General features: G+C 44.8%; 1 pseudogene; it reads left to right on the top strand.

Moving 5' to 3' along the window:
• Positions 1–15,267: 15,267 nt before the first annotated feature.
• LOC148754559 (transcription factor SPT20 homolog pseudogene) lies at positions 15,268–19,497 on the top strand (annotated as a pseudogene).

Genomic DNA, 19,497 nt, shown 5'->3' with positions numbered 1-19,497 from the left:
ATAGTTTTCACTCCACTGTCAAAAACTCCATCCCTTACCTTCTGGGGTTAGCTTCTGCCAGGGCATATCACCTTCTGAGGTGGACACTCTTCAGGCCCCACCCAGGTCCCCTTGGATCCCGTTTACAATTTCTACATGCCCCTCACCTGCCTTCTGTGTGCTTTTGCTTTTAACGGTCTGTATCTGCAACTCTTCTCAGGAAATTACTCTTAGGTTATTGGAACCGCTTTGAAGAGCCAGAAAGAGCCAGGGACAGACAGGGACAGACAGGGACAGGAGTGGGAAAACCCAGCTCGCTGTTGACTCTAGTCATCATGTTGTATATTACATTCCAAGTACTTATTTATGCTATAACTAGAAGTTTATACATTTTGACCACCTTCCTTCAGTCCCCTCTCTTCCCACCCCTTGCATCTGGTAACCACAAATCTGATCTCTTTTGCTATGAGTTTCTGGGTTTTTTTTGTGGGTTTCTTTTTTTTGGGGGGAAAGGAGGATTAAAATCCCCGTGTAAGTGCGACTCTAAGGTATTTGTTTTTCTCTGTCTAACTTATTTCACTTAACATAATGCCCCAAGGTCCATCCATGTTGTCGCAAATGATAGAATTTCCTCCTTGTTTCAGGAGAATAACTGTCCATGGACATCAAAATTTTGCCCAGGAAGCTGAGGGTTGAAAGTGCAGTAATCATTTCCAACTGCTCTGGGACTTGCAGAGGCAGGAACCTGTAGAGGTGTCATTCCAACTCTTAGAGCAGCAGCCAAGTGGTAGTGCCCTTGTGTCTCCCTCATGTGGGAGGACAAGATGAGGCCCAGGAATGCTCTATCTGCATCGAGGCCCAGGGTCTAGACACAGAAGCAAATCTTTCTTGAACATGGAGCTGCCGCCAAATAGATAACAGGATGCCACGACCACAGGTGGTAGGTAGGAGTGAGTGAGAGGAGGTGGCCATAATCAAGATGGACAAAACGAATATGCAGAACCTTTTGACACATTTCTAGCAACCTAGGCAAAAACACTGAATTGTAGGAGCAGATTTATCTGATATTCATTCATTCATTTGTTACTCATTCGCTCAGGAAATATTTATTGATCATTTGGCATGTGCTAGATGCTAGGTGTTGGTAAAAATGGAGCTTACAATATAGTGGAGGAGACAGACATTAAATAAATAGCTCTGAGGAGCAGTATAGCATAATTATTAATAGAGAAGACTCAAACTATTTGGGGTCACATTTCAGCTCTGCCACTTACTAGTGTCAAGTTAGCTTAACCTCTCTGTGACTCAGTTTTCTAATCTATTAAGTAGGGTTAATAATAATATCTACCTTCTTTGAGATTATCCAACTGAACTACACACAACATAGATGAATGTTGGATGAAAGAAGCCAGACACAAGAGTACACACTGTATGACTCCATTTATATAAAGTTCAAAAACAGGCAAAATGAAATATCTATGGCGTCAGAAGTCAGGATAGTGGTTACCATTGGTGGTGGTGGGAAGCGTGATGGTGTGATTACTGGAAGGAGAAATGAGGGGTACTTTAGGGTGCAGGTAATACTTTATTTCTTGATTTGGGTGTTGGTTACATGAATGTGCTCACTTTGTGAAAATTCATTGAGCTGAACATTCATGTGAATTTTTCTATATGTATGTAACATTTCCATATAAAGTTAGGGGGAAAAAATTCAGGAACAAAGTTAAAAGGTTTAGATAAATATAATTTTTACTCGTATACACAGATATGTTCTTTATAGTTTTATTTATGCCTATGGAAAGAGACAGGCTGAAAGTCTGACAACTTTTTAAAAGATAATCATGGTGACAATAACATGGAAAAATTCTCGGAGTCTATTACTAATTGATCAAAGCAGAACATACATTTTGAACATAAACTACAACTTTATTTCTATAATAATTAAAATCTATCATTAAAAATAAAGGGTGGCCAGTTAGCTCAGTTGGTTAGAACGTGGTGCTAGTAACACCAAGGTTGCTGGTTCTATCCCTGCATGGGCCACTGTGAGCTGCGCCCTCCTTAAAAAAATAAAAATAAAAAAGTTATAAAAACAAATAAAAATAAAAAAGTTATAAAAAAATAAAAATAATGACATTGTTGGGTTGTTGGGAAGATTAAGTGGGATTTTATATTTAAAGGGCATAGAAAAGTACTTAGCAGGTAGTAAATACTCAAAATGTTAACTGTTATTATTTTTATACAAATATGTAATTCCAGAAGGTGAGATTAAATGTAAAGAAAAATGTGGTGTTACAAGAGTGGATCCAGGATCCAGATTATGTTCTCAAAACAAAGGATTCCTGTCATCCAGGATGCCATGATGCTGACACCGAGCTTCAACCACTAACAGGCCTTGCAATCAGAGTTCTGAGCCACCAACCTCAGAATGGGCCACAAGTGAACACCCAGATAGAAAAGGCTGCAGACATTCACTGATAACAGCAATAATACAGTACCTGGACATAGTTCATTGCAGTTTAAGAAGCATTTTCACCCAAAAAGACTCATGTAGTCATTAACAATAAACTGGTGAGGTAGATAATGTTCCCATTCTTCAGACGAAATGACTGAGATGTAATGACTTCTTTAACGTAACATAGAAAAGGGAAGGGGTGACATTTGAGCTTCAGTTGGTTGAGTCATTTGTCTGTATGTGTAACTTCAAAACCCACATTTTCCCCAATGCCCCAGAGGTTCCACAAACAGACAAAGAAGGCACTCAACCTCCCATCTGGCCCTTGGAATCCGGAAAGGAAAGAGTTAATAGAAGACTGCAATCCAGTGTCTCTTTCTGCTCAAGGACTCCCTGGGAAGGAAGGACTGGAGAGCCAGTCAAACCGCCTTATACAGATGCTAATGACAGACCTCCAGGCAAACACTCTAATAGTGAGAGTCTTTATTGAATGGTTTTCCGAGGATGTACTTGGTTTGTCCGGCATTGTGTGTGGTGAACAAACCTGGAATACGTGTATTTATAAGGCATGGCTCCCTGGAAAATAAGCTATGTAATAATCAAAGTATAAAATGGAGACATGCCGTCACCAAAATAGCCCTCTTTTCTGTGGGCTGTGATGACTGTGTGCGTTGCTTAAAGACCTCAGTGTTAAGTCTGGGCTGGTGTGCATCTTAATGTGGCCAGAAGGGACCAGGAGAGCTGCATTGGCAGTCCTTGATGTTTCCCTGCTTTGCCTGTGCGCATGATTACTTGTACCCTTGAAATTATTAGTAAAGCTTGATCCTGGGTGAGATTTCTGATTTTTAAAATCTGATTTGCCTGTTTTGTGCATTGTATTATCTCAGAAATGACGGGTGCAGAGCATTAAATGTAGCTGTAGTTGTTGGGTGTCCAAAGAGCACACTCAATGGGAAAACATCCCCAGACCAATTCTCTAGGGCTTCAGCCACATCAGGGGGCATCCCAGGACCTCCAAAGATGTGAGTAGCCCAAACTAGGGTAGAGTCACTCCAGATGGGGTTTTGTTTCCCAAAGGGGACAGGATGGTTCCACTGAGCGATAGACAAGTCTTTGTAGACCGTCACAGGTTCTTGAACTAGAACCTTAACTCTAAGAAACACTCAAACTTATTTTTCTCCACTCCTCAGATCTAAACGCTGGTTCACATTCCAAGTTTGCTGGTGATACTTTATTTTAACTAAAGATGATTTGATAAAAAAAAAAAAAAGAAGAAAAAGAAATTCTTCTACAGAAGGCTTGCCTGTTCATAACACACCTCTTCTACATGTCCCTCATTGGCCTACTTGATTTTAATCGCTTTAATTATTTTAACTGGTCCATAGGGAGGCCTCCAGGCACTCCTTGCATTCTTTCCTTTTGCCTTAAGTAAGCCCAAGTACTGCCCACAAGCTTAGACCTAGGATTACCTTGTGAATATTTCAAATACCAGGCAAATGCAGAATTTTCCATCACTCATCCAGAAGCTTATCTTGCTGAAGCAGGGAAAGGAAATCCTTGTCATAGCCAATAAGTTGGTGGCTCACAATGAGGGAAAACTGCAATATCTCTCTCTCCAAACCTACAAATAAAAGTTGTTGTTCTTCAATGACTATATAGATCAGAGTCTTCTGTAGAAGCATCTGTTATTATAAATGTAAACACTTCATCTGCTATGTGAGGTCTCACAATTAAGTTTGTGAACTTGTTGCAAGGATGTTGCTAAACTTTTTTGATATCTGAGGGATTATTCATTATGAATTTGTACCAAGTGGACAAACACTTAACCAAGTTTACTATTTAGAAGTGCTGAAAAGGCTGCGTGAAAAAGTTAGACGACCTGAACTTTTCTCCAACAATTCATGGCTCTTGCGTCACGACAATGCACCAGCTCACATGGCACTGTCTGTGAGGGAGTTTTTAGCCAGTAAACAAATAGCTGTATTGGAACACCCTCCCTACTCACCTGATCTGGCCCCCAATGACTTCTTTCTTTACCTGAAGATAAAGGAAATATTGAAAGGAAGATAGTTTGATGACATTCAGGATATCAAGTGTAATACGATGACAGCTCAGGTGGCCATTCCAGAAAAAGAGTTCCAGAATTGTTTTGAAGGGTGGATTAGGCACAAGTGTCAGTGCATAGCTTCCCAAGGGGAGTACTTCAAAGGTGACTGTAGTGATATTCAGCAGTGAGGTATGTAGCACTTTTTCTAGGATGAGTTCGCGAACTTAATTGTCCTACCTCATATGTAATCTATTTCCAGAAAGAATTCTTCTGCTCTGCTTGGAAATTAGGCCACAACTTTCAACTCCAGGGTGTAGTGTATAAAAGCTAGATCTTCTGTCTTTGTCATTTAAGGCTGTATCATAATGGAGTAGAGCTGGCCATGGCTGACCAGGCGAAATGGATTGGAGAACAAAATTGTCTAAGTGGTTTCTGGTGGTTATATCTCAGTCCCTGAGCCCCAACATAATACTTACCTGGTCAATACATACTGTAGAGCATACTGTGTTCTGTCTTACTTGTGGGAATAGATTCTGTCTACTTGGCCAATGGGTACAAAAACCTGGATGCATGACAGTTAGATAGAGTTTACTAGCTTTTATAATTTTTTATGAAAAAATTCCGCAGGCACACATAAGGCTGGCCCTAGAGAAAGATGAAGGTGTCAAGAAGCAGGGTTAATCTTGGATAAAAATGTTGAAGTCTATATTCCTCTTACCCTGTTGTGTGCTTCCTCTCTCTGTCCCCAGATGAAAACTGAGAAAGATGAAGTGTACCTTTGTATCTACCATTATTTTCTTTCTCTCCCTAAAATGGCCATTCCTCTTATACAAAAGTATCCATTCTCTAAATGTTATACAGTTCCGAACACACACACACACACACACACACACACACACACACACACACACATCCCTTGCTGTGTCCCAAAGTTCTCTATCAGGTAACAGAAACTCTGAAAATGTAATCATCCACTTCATTCACTCATTAATTAATTCATTAATTTACTAAATATTATTGGGACTGTTTTGTGTCAGGCATGTTAAGTTGTTGGGGACACAAAGATGTGTAAGAAAGATCCTTCTTTTCCTTCTTCCCTGCCCACTCATCTGATCGTCACAAAATTCTGTTGCTTTGGCCTCTTAAAAATCTCCTGTGTTCTCTCTTCCCTTTCTACATCCCCGCCACCATCATTTTGACTCAGTTCTCATGAACTAATATTGGATCTATGGCAGTGGTTTTAACTACCCATCCTCTTTCCATCCCTTTCCCTCAAACCCAGTCCCCATATATGGATTAATATTCCTAAAATGTTCTTGTTGCTCCTCGCTGCCTTCAGGTTCTCCATGATCTGACCTCTAGGCTTATCCATTCCCATTCTGTAATAGTTATGCCAAGCTGCTTATGTTTTTGGAATATACTGTGCTCTTGTGCTTCCATGCCTTGCTGGCCCTATGGAACTTTTTTCAAACAGTTTTACTAAGATATACTTCACATATCATATTCACCCAGTAAAAGTATATAATTCAATGGTTTTAGTATATCCACAAAGTTGTGCAACCATCACCACAATCAATTTTAGAACATTTTTATCACACTCAAGAAATGCTCATTCTGTCACTCCCTATTTCTCCCCAGTCCCCCCCTCAGTCCTAGGCAATTGCCAGTATATTTTCTGTCTCTCTGACTTTGCCTATTTTGGACATTTCATATGAATGGAATCATATAATATTTGGCCTTTTGTGTCTTGCTTCTTTCCTTTGCACTATGATATAGCATGGAGTAATACTTCATTTCTTGTTATTGACAAACAATATTCTGTTGTACGAATATACCACATTTTATTTATCCATTCTTCAGTTGATGGACATTTGGATGGTATCCACATTTTGGCTATTATTAATAATACAGCTATGAACTTTTCGTGTACAAATATCTGTGTGAACATATGTCTTTACTTCTTTTGGGTATCATATATCTTGGAGTGGAATTGCTGGATCATATGGTAACTCCATGTTTAACCTTTTGAGAAATTGGCAGGCTGTTTTCCAAAGAAGCTACACCATTTTACATTCCCACCAACAGGGTATGAAATGCCAATTTCTCCACAACCTCACCAACTCTTATTATTAGCTGTCTTTTTGATTATAGATATCCTAGTAGGGGGTATAGTGGAATCTCATTGTGGTTTGATTTGTATTTCTCTGGTGATTAATGACACTGACCATCTTTCCATGTGATTATAGAGATCTTCTGTGGAGAACATCTAGCTTTCTGCTCTATGCTCTTCTCTTGGCTTGAGTGCCCTCTCTACCACCTTGTCCCCATACCTGGTTTGCTGGGAACTTCTACTAATCCTTCAAGATCTAGCTTAATCATATTTTCTCTGAGACCTTTCCTGACTCTGCTGTGTAGGATTAATCACTGTCTCCTTTGGGCCACCCTCATATGCTCTGTAGCACTTGTCACCTTGTGTTCTCCAACATAGGAATTAATTCCCCACATCACTGACTTTGGGCTTCCACACACGCAACTTGCTGTGGCCAATGGAACAAATGTATACAATACACCACTCAAAGGGTTCAAAAGAATAGAGTGAAAGTAAACCTTTGCTGATAAGGGATTATTATTCAAAATATATAAAGAACTTTAAAAATTCAACAATAAGAAAACAACCCAATTAAAAAATGGGTGAACGACCCGAATCAAAAAATAAAAATAAGAGTCAGATTCTTGCAAAAAAAAAAAAAAAAAAAAAGTAAGCCTTTGTTCTCCCCACCTCACTACTCTATCTCTTAGGTGATCAGTTCCCAACATTCAGTAGGGCATTTTAAATCCAGAGACATTTCAGAGGCTTCATCTGGAAATCTTACTGATTAAGCCACCAAATTGGTATTTACTACTGACAAGTTGAAACTTGAATGGCTTCTAGTTCCTCTTATTTTGAATGGCAATGCTCTGAAGGGCTGGTGAGCAGTGAAATGGCTAAAAGGTGGGACTTGGGGGGTATGAGAGTCAAGGAGCATGAATAATTTACTACTGAGGGACCTCCCTGTGATAACTGAGAAGATACCCCTGAGAATTACACCCATATCTGAGAGGTCTAAAGAAGAAATGCGTAGGTGTCAAGAAGCAGGGTTAATCTTGGATAAATTGGTTGAAGTCTATATTCCTCTTACCCTGTTGTGTGCTTCCTCTCTCTGTCCCCAAAAACAACCCTTAAAATGAAAGTGTTTTCTCTTCATAGGTCATTTTTATTTTCATCTGTCCATTTATTCAACAGGTATTTGTTGAACACCTAATATGTGCCAGACACTGTTCTGGACACTAAATGGGTTGGGGAATCCCTGTGCATGAGGACCTGACCTTGTGAAGCTCACATTTAAGGGGGGGGCAGACAATAAATGAAATAAGTAAGTAAATTAGAATGTGTTAAGAACCAGGGAGAGAAAATAGAGCAACAAAGGGAGATAGAGTGCTAGGAGGAGGTGGTCAGGGAAAGCATCACTAAGAAGGTAATATTTAAGCAAAGACTGAAGGAGGTGAGGGAGCAAGCCTTGTAGATATCTAAGGGAAGAGCATTACAGGCAGAGGGAACAGCAACTGCAAAGGCTGTAGGGTGCTCGGTTTGTGAACAGTAAGGAGGACTGTGGTTAGAGTGGAATGAGTATGGAGATAAGTAATGGGAGATAAGGATGGAGAGGGAAGAAGAAAGGGGACTAGATAATGGGGATTGTGTAGACCACTGGAAAGAGTGTGAAATGGGAGACCATTGGAGAGTTTTAAGCAGAGAGATGGCATGACCAGACATGTCATAACAGGCTTCCTCTAGGTGCTGTGTTGAGCATAAAATGTAGGAGGGCAAGGGTAGAAGCCAGGAGACTAATTGGAAGGCTAGTGAAGCAGTCTAGGCAACAGGATTGTGTCTTCACCCAGGGCAGTAGCCGTGGATGTAGCTGGATTCTAAAGCTATTTTGAAGACAGAGACTATACGATGCACTAATAGGATGTAGGGAGGAAAACAGAAAGGGAATAATTGAGGATGATTCCAAGGTTTCTGGCCTGAGCAACTAGAAAGATGGACTTGTTATCAATTGAGATGGGGAAGACTGCTCTGGAAGACTGTTCAACTTAGCTAGACTGGGACTGTATTTCCTAGGATTCTTTTCCCTTTGTGGTTCTTGGTTAGGGCTAACCAAAAGAGAAATTTTCATGAGATATGTAAGACAGAAGTGAAGCAGCAGCCATTATACTCTAAAGGTCGGTGCAGGGAGCCAGGCATCACCGCAGCTCACACACATTGATGCTGATCATCTGGCTTCCCTTGTTGGGTGGTGGGGAGCGTAGGCAGCAGCTGCGCCCACAGCCAGCTCCCACTGGATCTCTTCCTTCAGTTTCTCTGAGCCCTGGGCCAAATGCTTGAGCAGCTCCATGACAGAAAGCACCAGGTCACCTACATCATCAAAGTTAGTGACAGTGAAAGACAGACATGGGTTTGTCCTCACTAGATGTGGAAGCTAGTCCTCATGGGTTCCAGTTGGTCCATACTCTCTCTTGCTTCATGCCCAGCTTTTCTTCCTGACTGCCTGCTCTACTGACCTCCAGTGGTATCAGGCAAACCTCCAGATGCAGAAGCAACAGCCTTCCATAGACTTCTTCACCTGATTAGTGACTTTATCTGGTCTTCCAGCTGTCTTCTTCCAGACTTTTACTTCCCTAGCTTCTCCCACAATTGTGTGAGGTCTGATCCCTATAAATAAATATGTTATTCCATATCACTCATAGTGATTCCGTTTTCCTGATCGAACCCCACTGATACACTGCCAAAGGGACAAGTTTGGATAGAAGATCAGGAGTTGGGTTTGGACATGTTAAATTTAAAATTCCCATTAGGCATCCAGGTGGAGATTTTGAATAGGAAGTTTGACATTCTGAGTTTATAGTTCAGGGGAGAGGTCCAGGCTGGAGACATAAATTTGGAAACCATCTGTGTATTGATGGTACTTAAACCCAAGAGACTAGGTGAAGGCATCAAAGGACTGGCTATAAATAGCAAAAAAAAAAAAAAAAAAGAAAAAAAAAGTGGTAGAAGGACTGAGTCCAGGGACTCTCCGACATTAAAAAAACAAAACAGAGTACAGAGAACACACAATGAATGAGCGATGTTGAATGAAGACCAAAGAAAAAATCATTGAAATGAACAAAGTGTCTCAGTAGTTGAATAAACCTTGAAAATTTGGAAATGGTTAGTGATGGTTCATAACGCAGATGAATAAAAAAAAAAATCTGCTTGTTTAGTTTTTAAAATCTACCTTTTAAAGATTCAACGATGTTTTTGTTTGCATTTCTCCCACAGGCCAGGGACTCTATTTATTAATCAAATCCAATGGCAAATTTCAAGCATTAGCAAGATAATTCAAGGCCAACCATAACAGTAATTTAAGCAAAAAGAAAAATTAAATTAAAAATCACATCTATAATTTGAACTGTCCTAGAAATTGAGGTGTAAAGTGTTTCGTGGTTTGGGGATTACTGCTTCATTTCTCCCGACCCAGTTTTGTGCTACCATGGGGCGGTGGTTCTCAGCTGCTCATAGTTTTGCCCCTCAGGGGACATTTAGCTATATCTGGAGACATTTTGGTGTCTTAACTGGGAGGGGCCAGCTACTGGCATCTAGTGGATAGAATCCAGGAATGCTGCTAAACATCCCACAGTGCACAGGACAGACCCCCGCCCCCCCCCCCGCCCCCCAGCCACGACAGTGTGATCAATGCAGAGGTTGAGAAACTCTGACTTATGATATGGCTATTTCTCTCAGGGAGTAGAATGAAAGTCTTCACTGAGCAACAAAACCAGAACAAAATCAAATTTTATTTTTCACTAAAATGGTAAAAAGATGCACAAGTGAAAAAAGGGAAGGGGGATCATTTGGGAAAAGGTAAAGGAGGAAAGAGGGGGAAGGGGAAAATATGCTGTGCAACACTTAGAGGCTCTGAGAAGTTCTTAGATCCAATAAACAATTAGCAGATGTGGAAGCACTGAATGACATAACAGGCTGTGGGAGTGATTGTCACTCATATATCTCACAGAGCTACAACATTCACTGGGATTTGCTGTGCTGTCTGGGGCCTGATCACAGGAAAAGCACATTAAGGCTCAAGGCGAGTGATGGAAGGTTAAGCCCAGCTAGGACCAACAAGCACTGTATCTTCACCTTCCCAATTTTTGCTCCCTGTAGTTCCAGGTACTGTGGCTGGTCCCTCTAATTAGCTACAGCAGAGCGAGGTGGCAAAGACCTAGACCTCAACAATTATGGTACAAACCAGTTTGCTAATTGTAACTTAGGCAAATTATCTTGCAATTAATACAATTCTCTCCTTCCTCTAGTATACCTCAGTCTGGCCATGACTTTTCTCAGCATGTGCATCTCCCCAGAGCTGCTGTAGGGGAGGGCAGGAGTCAGAGTCCTTATAATGAGCCAGCATGCTCATTGACACGCTCGGAAGGCTCCAAGGACAGCGAGCCCAGAGTAATTGTAAAAAGCTCATCTTGTGCAAAGACCAGGCAATCAGCGAGCTCAGGTGAAGGGCATGGCGGAGCCACGATGAGCACCGCCAGGCCAACTAATGCACGCTGGGACACACGCACAGCCAGGTTCAGAGTCTCATCCAGTGCACCCATAAGCTCAGGTGGCCTTGGGGTCCTCTCGGCGGGAAGCAAGGAGGGGGTCACAGCCTCCCTTTGGGGCCATGGGCTTTAATAGCTGACTGGAAAAAAACCACATCCACTTACCCATTTCACTTGGATGGAGTACAATTTCACTTCTCCATATGCCCAGATACATCACATGGCACACTTCTCTATAGCGTTAACAATGAATGTCCAAGGGGGCGGCCGGATGGCTCAGTTGGGTAGAGTGCCAGCTCTCAACAACAAGGTCACCGGTTCAACATGGGATGGTGGGCTGCACCCCCTGCAACCAAAGATTGAAAACGGCAACTGGACTTGGAGCTGAGCTGCACCCTCTACAACTAGATTGAAGGACAACGACTTGGACCTGATGGGCCCTGGAGAAACGCACTGTTCCACAATATTCCCCAATTAAAAAAGAATTAAATTAAAAAAAAAAAATGAATGTCCAAGTTCTCCCACTTAACTTTGGTCGTAGGTGGAACAGAAGCTGCCGGTGTCCCGCCCACCACCCCGTGTACTCGCCATTCTATACGCATGCACAGTCACAAGTCACAAGTACTTGTGACCCTCTGTATGAAGGCATTCTCCGGCCACATCACACCACATGAGTGTTCTTCCTATGTGGTAACCCAGAATGACAGGGAATAATGTCTGTTCCCCAGGACTGTCCTCAGTCAGTGAGAGAGAGGAGTGAATGGATACATACCCCCGCTTCCTTACCTCTGGGGTGGAACAACCTGAGGCTTGCTCCGTACTGTCTCCCAGGTCCCCCGCAGGGACCATTTATTCACAGCAGTCTCCTGCTCCTGAATGTGCCTTCTGCTGTCTTCTTTCCCATCCATCCCTGGCTCAGCTCCCCTTTCCCTCAGCAGGGCTTCACCGGATGACACCCAAGTAAACGACTGGCATTCACATCCGCTTGTCAGGGTATGCTTCTGGGGAAACCCCACCTCACACACCGTCAATGCAACAACTGAAGAGCCAGTCCGAACCATACCACAGTGGGCAGATACACCTCTCTACAAAGTGAGAGGTACCCTGGGACGTCAGCAAAGAGGCTGCATTTGGATCACACTCGTGGTGGACAGAGCGGGTAGCTGAGTGCTTCTCAACCAGGGTACGATTTACCCCCAGGGGATATTTGGGCACAACGGGAGCCATTTGGATCATCACAGCTGGGGATGAGGGCTACTGCCATCTAGTGCTGCTCAACATCCTACAGTGCACAGGACATCCCCCCACAATAAGTGTCAACAGTGCCAAGGTTCAGAAACCGTGGCCCAGCATCGCTCCAGTGTCACAAGACCCGGCTCTGGGTATTTTCCTCATCTCTAAAAGAGGGATGAAATATTTACTTCACAAGGTTTTTATGAGCCTTGTGTTGAGGGAATTAGAACGCGGAGTCGACCATTCCTTTATTCAATAGTGCCAATCTTGTGCCAACAATGGCCAAGTTGGTGACTGAACAAAGCGAAAATAGACATCATCTCTGCCCTCAGAGAATCCCTAGGCTGGGTGTGGAGCGAGAGTTCAAACACTCCATTCCTTTCCACGGTGAAGCCTGGCTCGAATGAGGTACATGGCTCGAATAAGGCCTATGGAAAGAGCGCTTTGGCAGAAGAGCAGCGACAAGGAGGCACGCTTCCTGAAGCCAAGAGGGGATATTGGAGGTGACAGGTGGGGATCGGCAGGGGCCTAGGCAGAGAGGGGCCTTCAGCAGAGGAAATAGCCCTTTGCAAGGGCGCAGAGCCCGGAACGGGGTGGCCTGCCTGCAGCAGGGAGGCTGTGCTCAGAGCTTAGAGACGTGGGAAAGAGAGGAGAGAGATGAGGCTGGGGCAGGCCCCAGGTGGCGAGGGGCCTACGTGCAGGGCTGCGACAAGGTGAGGCAAGTGACGCATCTAAGGCACTGACCCTGATGGGACTTCATGAGTAGGTCCCGGAGAGTAGGTGTCTCCTTCCTACTGGTGCCACAGGCCCCCTACTTGCCTCACCCTAGTCCGGGCCCTCCTCCTTTACCAGGCTGAAAGCTAGGAAATGCAGGCCGCAGGCCAGGAGCAGCCAGCAGAAGCCTTGGGCCTCTTTAATTTTGAGGAGGATAACCTGACTCCAACACAGGTCCCCGGGGCCACTTCTCATCCAACAAAATCTCTAGCTCAGGTCAACAAGAAAGCAGAGCTTTCCCTTTCTAATGAGCTTTCCCAGCGACATGGAATACTGCTACAGAATGACGCCTTTTCAGACCCAACACGCAGCAGATTCCTGAGGGCAGAAGCTGAACGGGATCGTGACTGGTGAGAAGCCTGCGAGCGTCTGCCCGGCAGTTCATCCATTCAAGTTGGAAGAACAAGGCAGTGCTTTGAATGAGGGTCAGAGCTCACGTTGACCTCACTAATTCGGGTGGGCTTTATTAAAATTGGCTATTTGGATTACTGGATAGAAAAATATGATTTAGCTATCCAGTCTTACGCTTTGCCTAAATTTGGGCATGTGGAGAAGAGAGAGAGAGACAGGGAAGGATGCTTAAAAGAGTTAAGACACTCAACTGATTTCAAGCAGCCTTGAGGCACTCCACAGGTGTGCCCAAAGACAATTGACATGCTGGGAGGCAATTATTCTTGTCTATTCCTGAGTGAGGGTCATCTTTAAGGAACTCTTAGTCAAGAGGTTTTTAAATCTATTGCAATAGACTGTATATCTACTATGTATATAATTATCATAATTGCTATTGGTGTTAAAAAACACATTCCTTTTCGAGTAGTCTGTAATTCAGGAGATTCACCAATTTGACTTGTTTTCTTCTCATTTGTGAGACTCTACCACGATATCACGTTATCATTATGTCTACATCTAAACACCAAGATATTCTTTTAAAAACCTGTTCAAAAAGACTGGCAGATGTCAAGGTGATGGCAAACAATGTCCCACAAATGACCTAAGACTCCATATCTCTCCAAATCCATCCTCAGGACTGTAGCCACGGTCTAGAGTTACAGCAATCATTCAAATTTACCGCCATCTCCTGGAAGGATAGTTCTCAACTCTATCAGATGTGAATGACCTTCTAAAAGAAGTAGTGTAATCCAGGACTACTGTAATTCGTAGACAATATAATTTACCTACCACAAACTTACCTACTTAAAAAACAAACAATAAAGCCCTCACTGTAATACATAGGGAGATGAAAGATAAGTACTATGCATGAGAATTCCAGGTTATGTGCACATCTGGAGGAAAACCGGTAGGCAGGAAGGAGACCGCTGCTAGACTGAGTGAAGAATTCCGATGCTCTCACCACAGCCTCCAGGCATGCAGGAGGTACGAATTTGGGCTCTTTGGGGCGTGTTAAACTGGTGGCGGATACCAAGAGCAGGCCTGCCACCGATGACAAGAGATTTCAAAACCAGTAACCGAGAAAACAAATGACCACCTTCCGTGACTTTCCCAGCAACTGAATTCCTGGGAACATCGGTGGGTATTAAAACCACACCAAAAAGTGATGGATTTTTGTCGTCGGTGGCTCCTGCTTCGGCGTGCATGCCTTTAAGGGTAAACGCAAAGAAAGGGTGCTGCCTGGCACAGCCTCCAGCGAAAGTGTGGGCACTCGGGCCTCGAGTCCCCGGAGGCAAAGCCCGAGGCCTACCTTCGCAGTGGTGTGCAGTAAGGGTGGGGGAGGAGTGGAGCTGGAGGCGGGAAGGAGGAGGAGGAGGAGGGGACAGCGAGTGCGCATGCGCACAAATGAGCCCGGCCCGGGACTGGGGAAACGGGAAGGTGGCGGCGGCGGCGGAGGCGGCTGCTGAGGGCTGCTGGGGATCACATCCACTTCCCGCTCGGGCTGCAGCCACGAGCAGCTGCGAGGTGAAGGCTCCTGCACGTATAGGCGGTTCCCCGAATCGAATCGTAAGTATTTTGTGTAGTGCCTCTTGGGGGGCGGGTTGCTTGGTGTCTGTTTAGAAGGAAGGTTGGTCGCTCCACTGTGGAGTTGTGGCGTTTGTAAAACTACTAGGTGTGCGTCGATATTCAAGACGGGATGCTCACGCCGTGCATCAACGCACTTACATTTGCTCTTCTTTTAGGGGCCCTATTTCATCCCACGATGCAAAAAGCTTTAGAACGAGCTTTGGATCGTGCGGAGTATGTCATTGAAAGTGCCCAGCAGAGACCTCCTCCACGGAAAGACTCCTCTAGTGGGGGAAGATCTCTCCATGAAAAACTGTATGACATATATGTTGAAGAATGTGGAAAAGAGCCCGAGGTCACGGAGGAATTAATAAGCAATGTGAACTTGTTAGAGAAGCTTCTGATGAGAGAGTCATTGTCGTGTTTAGTGGTCAACCTATACCCAGGAAAGGAGGGCTATTCGCTGATGCTCAAGGGATTAGATGGATCTTATTCAGAGACCATTCGGTTGCCTTACGAAGAAGCGGAACTGCTTGAATACTTGGATGCAGAAGAATTACCTCCCGTTTTGTTGGATCTCCTGGACAAATGTCCGGTTAACATGTTTCACAGTGGGTGTGTCATAGCAGAAATACGGGACTATCGGCAGTCCAGTCATACGGAAGGCCCGGGTTACCGAAGCAGGCATATTCTCTTACGTCCCACGATGCAGACGTTAGCCTGCGACGTACAGTCCATTACCGGCGATAACCAGAAATGGACCCAGGAAGACAAACTTTTGCTTGAGAGCCAGCTGATCTTGGCGACAGCTGAACCACTGTGTCTTGAGCCTTCTGTATCGGTAGCCTGCACTGCAAACAGGCTGCTGTATAACAAGCAAAAGATGAACACTCACCCGATGAGGAGGAGCTTGAAGCGGTATTCTGCAGCCTCCCTGTGTCGGCAGCAGAAGATGCCTCCTCAGGCATTACCTCCTGAGCTAAGAGTATGGACTTCTTGCAAAAAAAGCAAAGAAAGTAAAGCAGGCCTCAGGATTTCCGAAGCAGGAAATTGTGTAGATACATGGAAACAGCGACCCTGTGACTTGGAGGTCCCTTCTGAAGTGGAGGTGGAGAAATATGCTAAAGGGGTGAGGTCTGTCAAATACGACGACTCAGAACCGACAGTCTGGCCCGCCCTGGATTTCAACGACGGTTCTGTATTTGGACGTGAAGCTGGCGATCGGTCCCCGACGACAAAGCTGACCTTCGCGCAGCCGCTCGGTGATTCACTTCTCTATGGACAAAGCCAGTCACGTCAAGAAGCCACATGTGAGAGACAGCTGTCTCACCCACACTCTTCCCCAGATGACCATTCAAATAGTTTGATGCCTGCATTAAAGACTGATGCTGGGAAGGTAGTCGGTCGGTCCGAGGAATTGCTGCAGAAGAACACCGAACGTCCAGTCAAGACGTCACTCAGCTCCAGTGGCTCAGCCAGTCTCAGCCAACTTTCTCCAGGGAAAGGAGCAGAACAGCCTCAGGCCACATCATCAGTACTGGGGAAGGGAGTGAAACACATACCTCCAGCCACCAAACTTCCCTCGAGCTCCGGAAAGAGTTCCTCAGGTAACAGTTTCACTCCACAGCAGCCAAGCCCCTTTCCTAAACCTCCATTTCCTGCTCCTGCGTCTAAGGCACCGGGCCTTGCCCAGAAATCCTCTGTGGAAGTGAACCAAGTCAGCACGCTGCCTGCAGCCACGCCGTTCCCTGCCAGCTCATCGCTAAGAGCCCTGGTCACCCAGGTCAAGGCCAGCTATGCTGGCGTCAATGTCATCAAAGTGGTGAATCCTGTTGTTGGAACCCAGACTGTGGTGAGATGTTCCAACCCAGTGCAGCTCTCCACCGTTGGGACCAGTTATCCTTCAGGAGTGAACGCCAGCAGGCTGTCCTCAGGAGGCCAGCCACCAAATGCACAGTCCGCTGCACCGCAGGCTCCTTCTCCAACGGGTGTACAGTATATTTTAAAACCCGCTTCAGATCTCAGGCCCTTAACTCTACTCCAGGTCCCACAAGGTTCAGTCATTTTGAACACCCAGCAGCGGGCCCGGCAGCCACAGCAGTGGCTATGTCAGGTGATTCCAGGGCAACAACAGCAGCGGCCCTCCACTTCTCATTTTCAGCAGCCGGTGTCGCAGGGTTCCAGTGCACAAGATTCAACCCGTCAAAACCCAGCCTCATCTGCTCAGCACGCTGTTGTCGTCAACCTCAGTGAAGTGGGAAGAGGCCGAGGCCGCATTCTGCAGGCCCGGGCTGCCGTGTTGTGTCAGCTTGGCTCTGCCCAGAGAAGACCCAGGCAAAACCTTCCCCAGCAGATGGTCCTGCTCTCTGCCGTCCAGCAGCAGCAGCAGCAGCAGCAGCAGCAGCAGCTGCAAGAGCAGCAGCTGCAGCAGCTGCAAGAGCAGCAGCACCAGCAGCAGCAGCAGCTGCAGCAGCAGCTGCAGCAGCTGCAAGAGCAGCAGCAGCAGCACCAGCAGCAGCAGCAGCAGCAGCTGCAAGAGCAGCAGCAGCAGCAGCACCAGCAGCAGCAGCAGCAGCTCCAGCAGCAGCAGCAGCAGCAGCAGCAGCAGCAGCACCAGCAGCAGCAGCACCAGCAGCAGCAGCAGCAGCAGCAGCAGCAGCAGCAGCAGCAGCAGCAGAGTCCAACGCCGCCCTGGCTGGTGCAGTTGAGAATTGTTAAGCACCCAAGGGCTGTGGCAACAGCTCAGCCAGGTGGGGGCCTGCAGACAGCAAGCCAGTCAAAAGGTAAAATGAATGGAGGCCCGCCCAGCACTCCCAACTCCTGAGTCTTGCATTGTGTTCTCTCTTTTGAAAAACTCAAGAGCAGGACTCCAATTAAGTGCAGTTTTTACTTCATTTTTGGTTATTTAATGTGGCAGTATTTTCCACATTGTCAGGTGTGCAAACTTTGTACAGAAACACAGCCTCATGACTTTGACATGGAAGCAAGGAGGTGATTTAATAAACAGGGATTGTTTTGCTTATGTCCTTGCATGGGTGGTGGTGGTGGTTGTTGACATAGTGAGTTCCTTTTCAAATAAGCGTGTTCCTTGTTATAGTTGTGATTTACCATAAAAACAGTCTTAGTTTTCCATCATTCTTAGAAAACGTGATGACCTCTTTCTTTTTATAGTGTTTATAAACAAAATACTAAATAGTTCTGTAGCTCTGTGGAGATTGAAGTGAAGCCTGCTTACTGGCCTATAACTTCCAGAACTTCCTTTTTGCCCATTATTTTAAAAAAAGAATGTTTACGTATCGCTAACTTTTGGGCCCTGTGCCTGAATCCCCATCAGTTCTCAAAGGTGACTAGTGGTGATGAGGAAAATGACAGCTGTGAATCCCCTGATTATCTTAGATGCTATAGATCTTATCTTGTGGGACTGAATAACTTCAAAAAGGCCCACATTAAGTGCTATCATTTACTAAGTACCAGATAAGCATCTCAGTGTTTCACTGGGACCTATTTACCAATACTCTATTTCAGCAGCTGTTTCTTCTACACATTATGCTATAATAAAAATTTAGTCATTTTATTTTATTTTACTACATTATTTCCCCCCAAAAGGAGAACTCTGTTCTTTAAATGTCGAAAAATTTGCCCCTTTTGTCTAATTAAAGTTTTTGCAAGCCTCATCTCAATTTGGCCCAGTTCTAACACTATTCTTACACTATTATTATAACTTTTATCCTTTATCTTTTTTTTTTTTTTTTTAACCATCGGTTATGTTCTCTGACCTTCCAACAGCCATTCTTGTTTTTTTAAGTCAGTGTCCTCTGCCGTCCCTGAAGTCTCACAAGAAGATTTGGCTTCATGTTCTCACTGGATGATTTGAAAACTTAGAGCAATGCTTTGTTTCTGTTACTTTCCAGCTCTCGTGATTTATATTGCCATTTAGAGTTTCTGTCACATCTTCCACCTGGACTCTAAGACTGTGATAGCAAAAACTGAATCTCGCACTTGTTTGTTTGCAAAGAATCCTTAGCACAACATCTTACGCCAAAGTGCTTAACCTGTATTTGCCAGGTACGTGTAATATTCTTAACCGATGTGGTTTAATAGAAGTGGTGCTGAAGTTTTCCTAAGTGTCCAACACATGTAGTTGTAGAACACTGACGAGCAGGGTGGACCCAGGTGTACGTGGCTGAAGCTTACGTCCTCGAATGTCACCCAGTCTCACATCCACAACTGGCAACACTAAATCAAGAAGCATTTCTGATTCTCGGGTGCTCTCTCTCCCAGATCTGGGCTGGCAACGCTGGAAAACAAACTCCTGGGGCGGGGGCTTTTTCAGGCCACCAGCTCCTGCGTTTGGACACTGACTGAACCTCTCCAGGCCGTCCTTGTCCTACAGGTCCGGTCCAGGTCCAGCCCACGTCCAGCCTGA

This window comes from Rhinolophus sinicus, chromosome 18 (assembly GCF_057876585.1).
Source record: "Rhinolophus sinicus isolate RSI-liver-muscle chromosome 18, RSI-T2T, whole genome shotgun sequence".
Classification (NCBI taxonomy): domain Eukaryota; kingdom Metazoa; phylum Chordata; class Mammalia; order Chiroptera; family Rhinolophidae; genus Rhinolophus; species Rhinolophus sinicus.
Note: the sequence above shows the minus strand (reverse complement) of the source record. Positions and strands in the feature narration are given on the sequence as shown.